This window comes from Pseudophryne corroboree, chromosome 4 (assembly GCF_028390025.1).
Source record: "Pseudophryne corroboree isolate aPseCor3 chromosome 4, aPseCor3.hap2, whole genome shotgun sequence".
Lineage (NCBI taxonomy): Eukaryota > Metazoa > Chordata > Amphibia > Anura > Myobatrachidae > Pseudophryne > Pseudophryne corroboree.
Window position 1 is genome coordinate 14,009,884 of NC_086447.1, and position 15,127 is coordinate 14,025,010.

The 15,127-nt window shown below is 45.8% G+C and overlaps 1 long non-coding RNA gene across 1 annotated transcript; it reads left to right on the forward strand.

The window, feature by feature from the left end:
- The first annotated feature begins 13,652 nt into the window (after positions 1-13,652).
- LOC134911065 (uncharacterized) lies at positions 13,653-14,986 on the forward strand. Its single transcript, XR_010176301.1, has 4 exons — positions 13,653-13,929; positions 14,011-14,187; positions 14,461-14,588; positions 14,862-14,986. It is a non-coding gene; the product is annotated as an uncharacterized LOC134911065 (long non-coding RNA).
- Positions 14,987-15,127: the final 141 nt, after the last annotated feature.

Below are 15,127 nucleotides of genomic sequence, written 5' to 3' on the forward strand. Positions count from 1 at the left end.
GTCCCTCCTTGCGGCAAACATAACATCTTATTGACCTTCTCCAGTGTTCTTCAGTGATCTGGGGTTTCGGTTGGTTGGTCATCCCTTCAAGTGCCTCTTTAGTTACCACCATCAACCTTTCCCCTTGCGAATCTTTGTGCTTGATGATATTCCGGTCATGTTTCATAGAGGATTTTCTCAGGGCATCTACCGTAATCCCCCTCCATATAGGCAAAGAAGTCTGTACTCTGAATTTCAATGCCTCTTTGAGCCCGTCCATTAAAACAGAGACAGCCAGCTCCCTGTGGTTTGCATCATTCTTTATATCCTCTATCCCAGTATATTTAGCCATATCTTGTAACGCTCTATGGAAATATTTGGATGCCAGTTCATTTTCTTTCTGTTTGATTGTGAAAATCTTATTCCACTTTACAACTGTGGTAAAATACAATCCTAGTTGTATATTAATCTGTTTTACATTCTACTGATTGTATTTATCAGTCAGAGGACTGTCTGTCTCTATCTTACAGTCTTTTTAAATTTTGGGGGGTCAATATTAGGGGGTAGCATTGCTCAACACTGTCCGCCAAGATTTGTTTGTGGGTTCATGGGCATTGCCCAGGTCTTTGATAAAGTTCTGGCATCTGACTAAATCTTTTCTGGGATCGGGGAATTCTGACATGATTGACCGCAGTTCAGACCTGGACCACGGGTAATACATGGCAATATTCCTGATGGGGGTTACTCCCTGATTATCAGTTCTCCCATTGGGAACTGCTATTACCTGGACAGGGTTTAACCCAACCACTTCACTCTTGTTTGTCTCAGTGCGGGGAGCTACTGTCTGCATAATGAACAGTCCTATACTTACCGGTGGCTAGGATCTCACCCATCCCTCCAGTGGAAGCCATAGCCACTGCTCTTACCGGTTGGTCTGTGCCCACCTGATTTTCCTGTATGGTGGTTGCCTGAGAGAGGGCTGAGATCATGCTGGGCTCATCGTCCTCCTCTGAGCCATAATCATTGGGAGAATTTAGGACAGGGTACAATCTGCATGGGTTAGGGTTAATACAATTACTAAGTGCATTCCTATCATTTCCTGGTATGCTATTGGTTGTAGCAGCCTTATCTCCAATGACATATGTCAGTGGTGGTGCGCTTGCATTCACATTCCTGTCTGGTTTGGACTTTGCTGCACACAGGGCTGTCTTAACAGCAGTGTAGGCCCCTGGGCACAGCAGTGCACTGGGCCCCCTACTCATCCTCCAGTGGTAGGGGTGGGGGGTGCTATCAGCGGCAGCTTTAATGTCCCATGGGTGGTAGAGGGTGTTCTATCTTCCGCTCAGCATGTAGGTCCTGGAGCAGTAATTTCTGCTAATTACTCCTTTACTGCGCTGATAGGGCGAGAGGGATAACACTAAACTGTATAAGTGGCATTGGGCTGAATGAAGTGGCCCTGGTACATGACTTCCAAGGTGGTAGGGTGTGTACGTAGGGGAGGGGTGGATTGTGCACTGGGCTTAATAGTTCAGCATTTGCTCGTGGGAGGGCAGCTTGCTTGACCGCAGATATCTTCAGTTCCTGGATATAGACTTCTTAGCTTTAATAGTATAAAAATTTAGATAGTCCCTCCTTTCAGGAGATACTGGGGACTTGGAGATCAGAGTTTAGGAGTCAGAGCAATCCACCAATGAAATTATAAAACTGCATACTGTTATGATTCCCGTACTCCAGACCAGAGGAGATCTTATGGCAGAGGTCTGAGTACTGGAAATATATACTGGTTGTGGGAGCAGGAGAGCCTAGTAACCCCTGGCGCCCTAACTCCGTTGTCTCGCCCGTGTTATCAGAAATCCCCTGCGAGACTATGGTTGCTTGAGCCCATGGCAGCCGCGTTCGAAGGGCGGATTATGTCTGCCCAACCCCGATGCCCCCTCAGGTCTTAATGGGAGACAAAGGGAAATCCGAGACAGGGTGATAACAAGGGGCCCTCTGACTAAGCAACCAGGCCAGGGGTTACAAGCTAACTAACTAAACCAAAAAGTATGTGCGGACTAGCCGCCAGGGAAAAGGACAACCAAAGATCCACTGATCCGTAACTCCTATCCAGCACCGCTGGATACCAGAGTGGATCAGGGAGAGCGGAATCCTCCGCAAAAGCTCCAGAACACAAAGATACAAAATAATAAACAGTAAGCGGTCAAGCCGCAACACACGGCTACGCCGCGACTCACGAACACCACAGGATGTTAAAGGTGCTCGGTCAGACTCCAGGAACAGATGACAATTTCCGAGTACAGGATCACTGAGGACAGGAACAACCGGATTGAGCAGGACTGGAAATTCTCTGTAACCAACACAGGCAAACAGGAAGCTATCACCGGCGTCTGTGAGAAGTCCAAAGGGTGCTTATAACTGTGAGCTCCCCAATCAGGAGCCAGACTGGGTAATCACAAGTAATGCCGTGCAGCTTGCATGCTGCACGGCCAGCACACCACTATACAATTAGAAAAGACCCAGCAACGGGGAACGCGGCCCGAACGTGGCGTCCCCGTTGCTAGGGTCTGAGCGGCTCCGTGCGCCCGGCGTCTAGCGCTGCCAGGGAGCCGGCGGCTGTACGCGCACGGCATCCCTGGTTGCTAGGCGCCGGGCTGCAGCGACGAGCGGACCCCGGCGCCTAACAGTACCCCCCCCTTGAGGAGGGGTCAAGGAACCCCTAAAGCCCGGTTTCCGAGGAAATTCTCGAAAAAATGCCCTCTTGAGCCTCGGGCATGGAGATCCTTATCCAGGACCCAAGACCTTTCTTCTGGACCATAACCTCTCCAATGCACCAAAAAATAAAGCCGACCCCGGGACAACTTGGAATCGAGAACCTTCTCCACCAAGAACTCCTGCTGACCCTGTACAACTATTGGTGATCTCCCCTGAGATATCTTACGAGGAAATCTACTGGACGAAACATATGGTTTCAGCAATGAGCAATGGAAAGTATTTCCGATCCGTAAAGTTTTTGGTAAACGTAACCGGAAGGCAACTGGATTGACTTTTTTGATAATGTGAAATGGTCCAATAAATTTAGGACCCAATCTGGCTGAGGTTTGTCGAAGTTTAATGTTGCGAGTCGACAACCACACCCTATCTCCTACTTTAAAAGTGCACGGCCGCCGGAGCCTGTCAGAAAATCTCTTTTCCTGAAATGCCGCTTTTCTGAGAGCCAAGAATAAGGTAAAATGTACCCAAGGGTATTCAGGCGCTGTGAGATGAGATGGTTCGCTAAGCGGCAGCCAATATTACAGGGGAGTCACTCCCAAGAAGACAACACAAAAAAGAAAAATGGAGGCTGCGCTATATAGAGGAAAGAACAGTATAAACACTCAATAAGTATTAAAAGAATTTATTATAAAACATGGATTTCTTTAAAAGCAGGAATTCTGTGCAAGATAATGTGCCAAATATATGCAGAAAAAAATAGATTTGCCAATATTATGCAAAAGTTGGATTTTACCCAAATGCTGGTACAGGATTAGTAGGAATTGTTCTCTAGGATCCGTTCCATATTTTGCCCATCAATATAGTGTCCAGTTATAATCCGGTATGGAAGGTACCTTTTAATATTGCTGAAGAGAGTCCATAGAAGACTTCCATATGCCGCTAGAGGATTAATGCAATGTCTCTTTGATGTAGAGTACCTCATGCAATGCGGAAATAGGCTGGTGCTTCTCTCGGGCTCTTTCGGATTACTGGTCAGCAGAATGGGCTGGTTCGGGTCCAATTCAGAGATGTCCTGTTCCAACGGGTGAATACCTACCTATTCACCCGTTGGAACAGGACATCTCTGAATTGGACCCGAACCAGCCCATTCTGCTGACCAGTAATCCGAAAGAGCCCGAGAGAAGCACCAGCCTATTTCCGCATTGCATGAGGTACTCTACATCAAAGAGACATTGCATTAATCCTCTAGCGGCATATGGAAGTCTTCTATGGACTCTCTTCAGCAATATTAAAAGGTACCTTCCATACCGGATTATAACTGGACACTATATTGATGGGCAAAATATGGAACGGATCCTAGAGAACAATTCCTACTAATCCTGTACCAGCATTTGGGTAAAATCCAACTTTTGCATAATATTGGCAAATCTATTTTTTTCTGCATATATTTGGCACATTATCTTGCACAGAATTCCTGCTTTTAAAGAAATCCATGTTTTATAATAAATTCTTTTAATACTTATTGAGTGTTTATACTGTTCTTTCCTCTATATAGCGCAGCCTCCATTTTTCTTTTTTGTGTTTTCTGAGAGCCAGGTGCACTTTTCTCCAAATGAGCCTAAGATGAGAGGTCAAGGTCAGTGAGGAGACAGAGGAATGTTGAAAAAAGGAATTAGCTCTGGGGTGAAAACCAAAAACTGCAAAAAATGGAGACACATTGGTGGAGGAATGACAGGCATTATTGTAAGCGAACTCCGCCAATGGAAGAAACTCAGACCAGTCATTTTGGAGTTTAGCCGAGTACAACCGCAAATATTGTTTTAGTGATTGATTAACTCGCTCAGTCTGCCCGTTGGATTGGGGATGGTAGCCTGACGTTAAAGATAATTTCATCTTCAATGAGACACAAAAAGATTTCCAAAACTGTGCAATGAATTGTGGACCCCGATCGGAAACAATATCAGTGGGTAACCCATGGAGTCTGAAAACATGGCGGAGGAACAAGACTGCCAATCCCTGGGCAGATGGCAATCGGGGAAGAGCAATGAAATGGGCCATTTTACTAAAACGGTCCACTACCACCCATATGACTCGGCATCCGGCTGACAGAGGGAGGTCCACCACAAAATCCATGGAGATATGAGACCATGGCCTAAGAGGAACATTCAAGGGCATAAGCTGACCGATAGGCAAAGAACGGGGAACTTTATGCTGTGCACAGACCTGACACGAAAAAACAAACTCCTTAATGTCTTTGGAAAGACCAGGCCACCATACTGAGCGGGAGACTAATTCCAAAGTATTAGCGATTCCCGGATGCCCGGCAACTTTGCTATCATGAAACTCCGTCAAAACAGTTGCTCTCAAAAACTCAGGGACAAAAAGACGACCAGCAGGAGTATTTCCAGGAGCCTGATGTTGAAGCAGCTTTAACAGGGTAAATAAATCCTGTGTGAGGCCTGCCCGAATGACTGAAGACGGAAGTATGGGAGTAACAGGACTGTTGTCTTGAACTGGAAGAAAACTGCGTGACAGGGCATCTGCCTTGGTATTCTTGGAACCTGGCCTGAAGGTGATAATGAATTTGAAACGAGTAAAAAATAAAGCCCAACGAGCCTGCCGGGCATTCAGTCGTTTAGCAGATTCAATGTATTGAAGATTTTTGTGATCAGTCAAAACTGAAATGATATGAGTCGCTCCCTCAAGCCAATGCCTCCACTCCTCGAAAGCCCATTTAATAGCCAGCAATTCCCGGTTACCAACATCGTAGTTGGATTCAGCAGAAGAGAATTTCCTGGACATAAAGGCACAAGGGTGTAATTCAAGGGAATCCGGATCCTTCTGAGATAGGATAGCCCCTACTCCAACCTCTGAGGCATCAACCTCAACAATGAAAGGCAATTCTGGGTTGGGGTGTCTGAGGACAGGGGCTGAGACAAAGGCTTGTTTCAAGGCCTGAAAAGATAGCTCGGCTTCACGTGACCAATTGGTAGGATCCGCTCCCTTCTTAGTCAGTGCCACAATGGGAGCAACTAGGTCAGAGAAAGAGTGAATAAATCTTCTATAGTAGTTCGCAAACCCTAAAAAGCGCTGAATTGCTTTTAAGTTGGTGGGTTGCGACCAACTAAGGATGGCTTGGAGCTTCTTTGGTTCCATACGGAATCCCCGAGGGGAAATAATGTATCCTAAAAAGGATACCTCCGTGACATGAAATTCACACTTCTCCAGCTTGGCATATAGGTGATTTTCACGTAATTTTTTTTAGAACCTGACGCACCTGGGTAACATGTTGTTCTACAGAGTCAGAATAAATCAAAATATCGTCTAAGTAGACTACAACGAATTTTCCAAGAAATTCACGGAGCACATCGTTAATGAGATCCTGGAAAACTGCCGGAGCGTTAGACAGGCCGAATGGCATAACCAGATACTCATAGTGGCCTGACTGAGTACTGAATGCCGTTTTCCACTCATCCCCTGACTTGATTCTGATGAGGTTATATGCTCCTCTCAGGTCAATCTTAGAAAAAATCACAGCCGAACGTAGCTGATCAAAGAGGACAGAGATCAGTTGCAGAGGGTAAGTATTATTTACTGAGATTTTATTCAAGGCTCTAAAGTCAATGCAGGGTCTGAGTGAACCATCCTTCTTCTCTACGAAGAAGAAGCCTGCACTTAAAGGGGATTTAGATGGCCTGATAAATCCTTTCCCTAGGCTTTCTTTAACATACTCATTCATAGCCACAGTTTCAGGTCCGGACAATGCATATAACCTTCCCTTAGGCAAAGTGGCACCAGGAATTAGCTCAATAGCACAATCATAAGGCCTATGGGGAGGCAGAATATCCGCATTGCCCTTGGAAAAAACATCAACAAAATCCTGGTATTCCACAGGAATGGGTGCGGGAATGGCAGCAGCTATTCTGATGGGAAGCGTAATACATTCCTTATTACAGATGGTACCCCATTGTGAGATCTCCCCCGACTGCCAATCAATGATGGGATTATGAAAGGCCAGCCAAGGGTGACCCAGAACCACTGGAACTGCTGGGCAATGGGTAAGGAAAAACTCAATTTTTTCAGAATGCAGAGCTCCTACCGAGAGTAGAACAGGAGGTGTACAGAGAGAAATAACCCCATTGGACAAGGGACTCCCATCTAAACCATGCATGGTGATACACCTACCCAAGGCTAACTGAGGAATACCTAAGGTCTTGGCCCATGTCAAATCCATAAAGTTCCCTGCAGCTCCACTGTCCACAAAAACAGAGACCGAGGAACAGAGGCTGCCAAAGGAAACTTTAGCTGGGACTAACAGTGAATTATTTGAGGAGATAAGCTGCAGACCAAAGTGAACCCCCTCACAATTCACTTGGTCGAGACGTTTCCCGACTTGTTCGGACAACTACGGGCAAAATGTCCCTTACCTCCACAGTAAAAACAAAGACCAGAATTTTGCCTTCTGGTTCTTTCTTCAGGAGACAGTTTGGAGAGACCTATCTGCATAGGCTCCTCTATGTCCACAGGGATGGAAAAAACACAAGGAGTTGACCCGACAGATGCTCCTTTTTCAGCCCTCCGCTCTCTGAGCCGACGATCAATCTTAATAGAGAGCTCCATGAGTTTATCGAGAGTCTCAGGAGCGGGATACTGAAGGAGACTGTCTTTTATAGACTCAGATAAGCCGAGGCGAAACTGACTGCGCAGGGCTGGGTCATTCCATCCACAGTCGTTCGACCAACGGCGAAACTCCGTACAATAAATCTCTGCGGGATTCCTACCCTGTCTGAGAGCACGCAACTGACTCTCGGCGGATGCCTCTCTATCAGGGTCGTCATACAATAGCCCTAAAGACTTAAGAAAGGCGTCTACAGAAAATAAAGCCGGATCGTCTGTCTTTAAACCAAAAGCCCAGGTCTGAGGATCCCCCTGAAGCAGAGAAATAATAATTCCAACCCGCTGAGCCTCCGTACCTGAGGAGACTGGTCTCAAACTAAAATAAAGTTTACAAGACTCTTTAAAATTAAAAAACTGTTTTCTATCCCCAGAAAAACGGTCAGGCAGATGCATTTTTGGTTCAGGAATGACCCTCGGGGAAGTCCGTAACAGATCTTCCTGTGACCTCACCCGAAGGGACAGATCCTGAACCATCTGAGTAAGCTCTTGAATCTGGCTAACTAGAAGCTGGCCAGGATTTGGCCCGACACCGGTGGGATTCATGAGGCCGACAAATCTCCCAACTGAACAAGGGAAAAATTAACTCCTGTTTAATTTTAAATTTAGTCTGGCCGGTGATAATGTTATGATTCCCGTACTCCAGACCAGAGGAGATCTTATGGCAGAGGTCTGAGTACTGGAAATATATACTGGTTGTGGGAGCAGGAGAGCCTAGTAACCCCTGGCGCCCTAACTCCGTTGTCTCGCCCGTGTTATCAGAAATCCCCTGCGAGACTATGGTTGCTTGAGCCCATGGCAGCCGCGTTCGAAGGGCGGATTATGTCTGCCCAACCCCGATGCCCCCTCAGGTCTTAATGGGAGACAAAGGGAAATCCGAGACAGGGTGATAACAAGGGGCCCTCTGACTAAGCAACCAGGCCAGGGGTTACAAGCTAACTAACTAAACCAAAAAGTATGTGCGGACTAGCCGCCAGGGAAAAGGACAACCAAAGATCCACTGATCCGTAACTCCTATCCAGCACCGCTGGATACCAGAGTGGATCAGGGAGAGCGGAATCCTCCGCAAAAGCTCCAGAACACAAAGATACAAAATAATAAACAGTAAGCGGTCAAGCCGCAACACACGGCTACGCCGCGACTCACGAACACCACAGGATGTTAAAGGTGCTCGGTCAGACTCCAGGAACAGATGACAATTTCCGAGTACAGGATCACTGAGGACAGGAACAACCGGATTGAGCAGGACTGGAAATTCTCTGTAACCAACACAGGCAAACAGGAAGCTATCACCGGCGTCTGTGAGAAGTCCAAAGGGTGCTTATAACTGTGAGCTCCCAAATCAGGAGCCAGACTGGGTAATCACAAGTAATGCCGTGCAGCTTGCATGCTGCACGGCCAGCACACCACTATACAATTAGAAAAGACCCAGCAACGGGGAACGCGGCCCGAACGTGGCGTCCCCGTTGCTAGGGTCTGAGCGGCTCCGTGCGCCCGGCGTCTAGCGTTGCCAGGGAGCCGGCGGCTGTACGCGCACTGCGTCCCTGGTTGCTAGGCGCCGGGCCGCACCGACGAGCGGACCCCGGCGCCTAACACATACCAGGAGTGTGGAGCTGGAGGAGGGACCAGCTGCTTGAAGGCTGATATCTATGGTTTTGGGCATGGTAGAGACACGCTGCCAGTGTACACAAAAAGGGGAAAGTCACAGCTTTTGGAGTACACCCTCAGATACACTCTATGTCTGACAGAAGCCGAGATATCTGGCTGGGAAGAGCAATTAACAGGCTTGGATGGGGTCCACTAGTTAGAAGTCGGATATCTCAGATTCCCTATTGACGATTTTCAAAAATCTGGTACCCTCAGAAAGAGGAGACCCTCAGCTATCAGCCTAAGGCCATTAAACTCTTAGGGCCCTTGGGCAAGTGCCCATTGAGCCCATACGAAAAGACGGCCCTGGCTGCACAAGCAAGTTCCCTTTGCATTTCTCCCTCTTGTTGCCATATGTTTAAACAGTCGTTATGTCTGATCCATTGTTTCTTAGATTTGATCAGACATATCCTATTTATAACATTCTGCAGCACCTCTGGTTCAAAACTAATAACCCTAGGAAATTATGCCCTATCATCAACAGACATTCATACTCATTCGTCACAAAAAGCCTCTGTGTATGGACCATATTTCCAACACATTATATACCAAGCGCACCCTCTTGGCCTCTGCTCATCAGCCTGAACCCTGGTTCCTGAACGCCTCTTGGTTGTGCATTTGGCTCCCATTGTGGGCTTTTTTTACAACACCAAACGGACAATTACAAGCAAACAATGAAAGTTCTCCGAGTTCTTTCACCAACTCCTTCTCCGCTAGAAAATACCACAGTCCACTTCTGTAGTGACTGCCGCGTACCCAGTGAGGTTCCCTACCAGACCCCTCAGCACTGGAAGTATGACGTATTAACAGCAATAAATCAATATGCCACTTTTTTTCAGTGGAGGTTACAGGCCTGCTCCCTTTTGGTTTCTATCCACTGGAATTTTCTTGGGTGAGAAACAACTTATCGATCCCCCTATCCAATGAATGTCCACCTAGGAATGTTTCCTGAGAGAGTCAGCGAAAATTCCTTTTCTTTACACAAATCACGTCTGCGTATGCTAACACAGCGCGTATGATGACACAAATGCATGAAATTATGCAAATGGTATCACGTTGCGTTGCGTATCACACACACACATGCGGTCCAATTGTACAGCTTATAGATACTTGTTATCTATATGCCCAACGATCACAAGAGTCGAATTCACAAGCAGCGCTCCACAGCCGGAGCATAGCATCAAATCACGCCCCCCCACACATTTTACAAAAACTACACTCTACGTGCCTATATACCACTACGTAAGGTCGCTAGCCTCCACCCCACTAAGCCTCTGCTTGCTCAGTGTCTCCTCAACGGGATTCCCGATTTTTATCCTGGGGTTCAATCCACTCACACTTTCTTTTCAACAACCCACACTTTTAAAATTTCTGTACAGAAATAAAATCACTCTTTTGATTGATAGCTTGCCCCAGAGGTAGTACACTTACAGTATAACAAAATCTTGAGTAATCTGTCTAAAATTGGATAGTTACTTGTTATTGTATAACTATAAGTCTTTTATCCCACCTTAAAATTAACTTCTATTGTGTGGTAAACTTGCGCTCGGTACTTTACGCAACTTTGCGTAAGTATGCAACCGTGTGCGTAATCGTGCACACGTGTGCATTCCTGTACGCACGCTTCACATACTTTTGTACCATGCCACGTGTCTACCGTGCATTCGCAAATAAATATTCCACACTTTTAGCACTCAATGTAAGCAATGGAGCAAATTTGTGTTTCTACTGCTTTTGCTTAATACACAATACACCTTTGTTCCTCACACACACTGGAAGTCACCCTCGAGGATAACTTCCGTTGAGTGCTGCCCAAACTTTTAAGCCGGAACAGAGTCCTATATGTGTTTTACAAGTACCCACTTAAACAAATACACCAAATGTGTAACAAATAACTTATCCAATTCTATGCAGATCTATAATGACTATTACAACCTATGTCAACAATATGTGAGAGTATACGCAAAATATCAGTATGCTTGTGCCTGTTTTTCGCACCAAAAGTAACACACAAAAATGTTTGCTTTTCCTTGCTGTCCCGCGGTTCGCACCAGCACCTCTGAGACTATACAGGACAGACGTGGTTTAAAAACATTAGGTAGTTTTAACACAACAACAGAAATTGTTTTCCTTTAGACACGTCCTCCACCCTTTGTTAGACCAAAGTCTGTTAGGCCCTGCAAATCAGCGAGTGTGAGATGAAACGGACAGAGCCCCAAACTGTAAAGTTCTATTTACTTATAAGGAAAAGCAGTACCTTGTTACACTAGAGTTATAGCTGCTGCAGCCGCTAAACATATAGTTAATAACCGCTAGGATATTTATGTACATTGTGTATACACGCTGACACGCTGTTCGCACAATGCAGCGACACCTGTGGCTGAATACACCTAATTCCACAAACAAGAATGGAATGCGACACCAGTAGTTAAATGTTATGTTGTGGTCCAACGCATCAACAATATTTACTCAAAAGATACAAGTAAAAGATACAACAATATTACAGAGAAGAGCTACAACCAATAGTACATACGTTTGTTCGCGAGCGCTCTCCGATCCAGGCCTCAGTCAGTCTTATCAAGATGACCTTCAGAGAATAGACTGTTGCCTGGTCAGGGAGCCTTCCTTTTATACAATGGGTCCAAAAACAATACAATAGGAAATGTAAGCTCTTCTTCCATAGGTCAAGGGGCAGGTCATTTACAGTACATGTGGGGTCATAGGTTGGTTTGAATGAGTGGGCGAGGCTTGGTCCAGGTGTACTTGCAGGTGTTCACCACTGGGTTCCCGCCGAATATCAAGAGTACAGTATTTACAGTATTTTTTAATATTACAATTCTGCGCATATCTATGCGCAGAAACCTGCGATTAACTGCACATAACAACCGGAACATAGATATCAAAATACTGCACATCAGGATACCAAACACCAAGTCCTAACCTTGCTCTGTCCCCTCACATCCTGTAAAGCTGGATATCTATTGTTCTGCCCTTTGAGTAAATGTAACTTGCTGGCAATGTATGTGTAGACTATGTGTAAATTGTGCACTATATGGGGTATATGCAATTGCAGGCGAATTCCAGAAAAAGTCGAATTCCGGAACTTTTTCGCCTCAAAAAAACAATTCGCCTATGCAGTACAGTACTTTATCGCAAAAAAACGGACATTCAAAATTCGACTTTTGGCAATTCGACTTTTTTCGCATTCGACTTTTCTGCAATGGTACAGATGCTGCAATTCGCCCAAAGCATATTCAATTCAAGTTTGGAAATTCGCCTGCAGTGCTTTTCGACCGCAAATTCGCCTATTTCAGTCCGCCTCAGTTGACTGGCGGGATCTAAAAAAAAATTTTTAGTACATGATTTTTTTGGATATTTGAGGATTGCTAGTAGCATATCTATTTATATTTGAAAGGATTATCTACTTGGTTTGTCTTTTTTTGCTTCACAAGTATTATTTATCTGATTTTTTAAAGGAATATTTTTTTCTTCAATCTCCTGAGGGAAATTTACCCATGATTCCACAGTTTTTCCCAGGATACACTTCTGCAAAGCCCCTCCTATCTCCTCACTCCCAGGTTTGAGACTACAGGGAGAAGGAGCCATTTTACAGTCAGCTCTGTGGAATCGTTTTTTTAGGAAAATTCCTGCGTTTTAAAACACATTCCTATTTTTGTACTGACTACAATGATGGAGCCTTTTTCTGACCAGATTGTGATGTTCATGCTGGCTGCAAGCATGATGGAGGAAGAAAGTGCTGATGAACATCAGGATCCAGGTCAGCAAATGTCTGCATTGGGTGAGCCAGTATTGCGGATTTCATTTCCACGTCCACGCCAGTATCGCACTAGGCGTGAACTGGAGGATCTCAGCGAGTTCGAGGTGATACAAAATTATCGCTTATCGACTCGCGACATATATTCGCTGTACGCTCTATTGGAGGCCGACTTGGAACCTCGGGCACGGACAAATCGTGCAATCAGCGGTTTTCAGAAACTGCTGGGGACGTTACATTTTTTGGCGTCAGGCACATTCCAGCCTACACTGTCTCAAACATGCGGTTTTTCACAGTCGACACTGTCGCGCTGTACAACCCAGGTCATTAGGGCTTTCCGCAAATTGACGATCCAGTACATCACATTTCCAGAGACGGACAGCGAATGTCGTGAGATCAAATTAGGCTTTTTCAACAAATACAAATTTCCCAATGTGCTGGGCGCGATTGACTGTACCCACGTGCAGATCAGACCGCCACGGAATTCAGAGGAATGTTTTCGGAACCGAAAACAGTTCCATTCCCTGAACGTGCAGGCGGTCTGTGATGTAAACATGAGATTTTTGAACATTTTTGTGGGATTTCCTGGATCATCTCACGACTCCTTCATCCTAAGCCAGTCATCGCTGTTTGACAAGTTTGAAACAGGAAACATGCCTGGTGGCTGGCTGTTAGGTATGTATTTTCATTTTTTTATTTTTTTATTATTTTATTATTATTTTTTTTTATTATTTTTTACAAGTACCTAACATTTTTTTTATATTTTCTATAGGCGATGCGGGTTATCCAAACAAACCGTGGCTGTTGACCCCATTGTCTAATCCTGTTGGTAGAGCAGAAAAACGTTACCACGTTGCACATTGCATCGAGGGGAGTAATTGAGCGTGCCTTCGGTGTACTTAAAAGCCGGTTTCGATGTTTAGACACTTCCGGCGGTGCTCTTTTGTACTCACCGTCGAAGGTTTGCGGCATGGTAAATGCATGTTGTATTTTACACAACATATGTGTCGCAAACCGTTTGCCGGTGACTCTTCGTCGCAGTGCTGTCCGACGCGGGAACCGGTCTTCTGCTCTACCGGTGGGTATGGACGAAGGAGAGGATTCCCGGCGGACATTGATCCAAAATTATTTTGCAGTTGCCTGTGAGTATACTGACATTTGTATTATCGTGTAAACTGACATTGGAATATTTTTAAAAAAACCTCTTCATTTATGTATTTCAGAGTTTTACATCCTGTTGATGTATATCCCCAGGCCATGTTTGTACAGTTCGTTACCCCGTTTTATCCTGTTGTTGGGTTCCCGCAAATATTTGATCCTTTTATCCAACTCTACCATGGGCGAACCTACTGGTGATGTGGACCTGACCCTCTGCCATGTAGCAGACAACCCCCCCTCAGGTGAGATGTATTGCCCAAAACTCCCTTGTCCAAAATCACCCCGGCATGTCCAAAGTGCAGCCCTCCGGCATTTGCAAGACTGCACATCCAAACATTCCCTGAAACAGCAATGCTAGGGAATGTTTGGATGTGTAGTGATGCAAGTGCAGGAGGGTTGCATTTGGGCCACTGCAACCCGCTTGTGTTGTGTGGACTGTTGTATGTACCTCTTTTTCCAGCCCCAGGGTGACACTATCACCCATATCTGGATGCTCAAACTGTTCTCTTCCACAGGTCCTGCGATGTATCTTCCCAAGTGGCGTGGATGTGAGGAGACACGACATTTCACCTGATGTTCCATGGGTGACCCTACTGGTGATGTGGACCTGACCCTCCGCCATGTAGCAGACAACCCCCCTCAGGTGAGATGTATTGATTAAAACTCCCTTGTCCAAAATCACCCCGGCATGTCCAAAGTGCAGCCCTCCGGCATTTGCAAGACTGCACATCCAAACATTCCCTGAAACAGCAATGCTAGGGAATGTTTGGATGTGTAGTGATGCAAGTGCAGGATGGTTGCATTTGGGCCGCTGCAACCCGCTTGTGTTGTGTGGACTGTTGTATGTACCTCTTTTTCCAGCCCCAGGGTGACACTATCACCCATATCTGGATGCTCAAACTGTTCTCTTCCACAGGTCCTGCGATGTATCTTCCAAAGTGGCGTGGATGTGAGGAGACACGACATTTCACCTGATGTTCCATGGGTGACCCTACTGGTGATGTGGACCTGACCCTCTGCCATGTAGCAGACAACCCCCCCTCAGGTGAGATGTATTGCCCAAAACTCCCTTGTCCAAAATCACCCCGGCATGTCCAAAGTGCAGCCCTCCGGCATTTGCAAGACTGCACATCCAAACATTCCCTGAAACAGCAATGCTAGGGAATGTTTGGATGTGTAGTG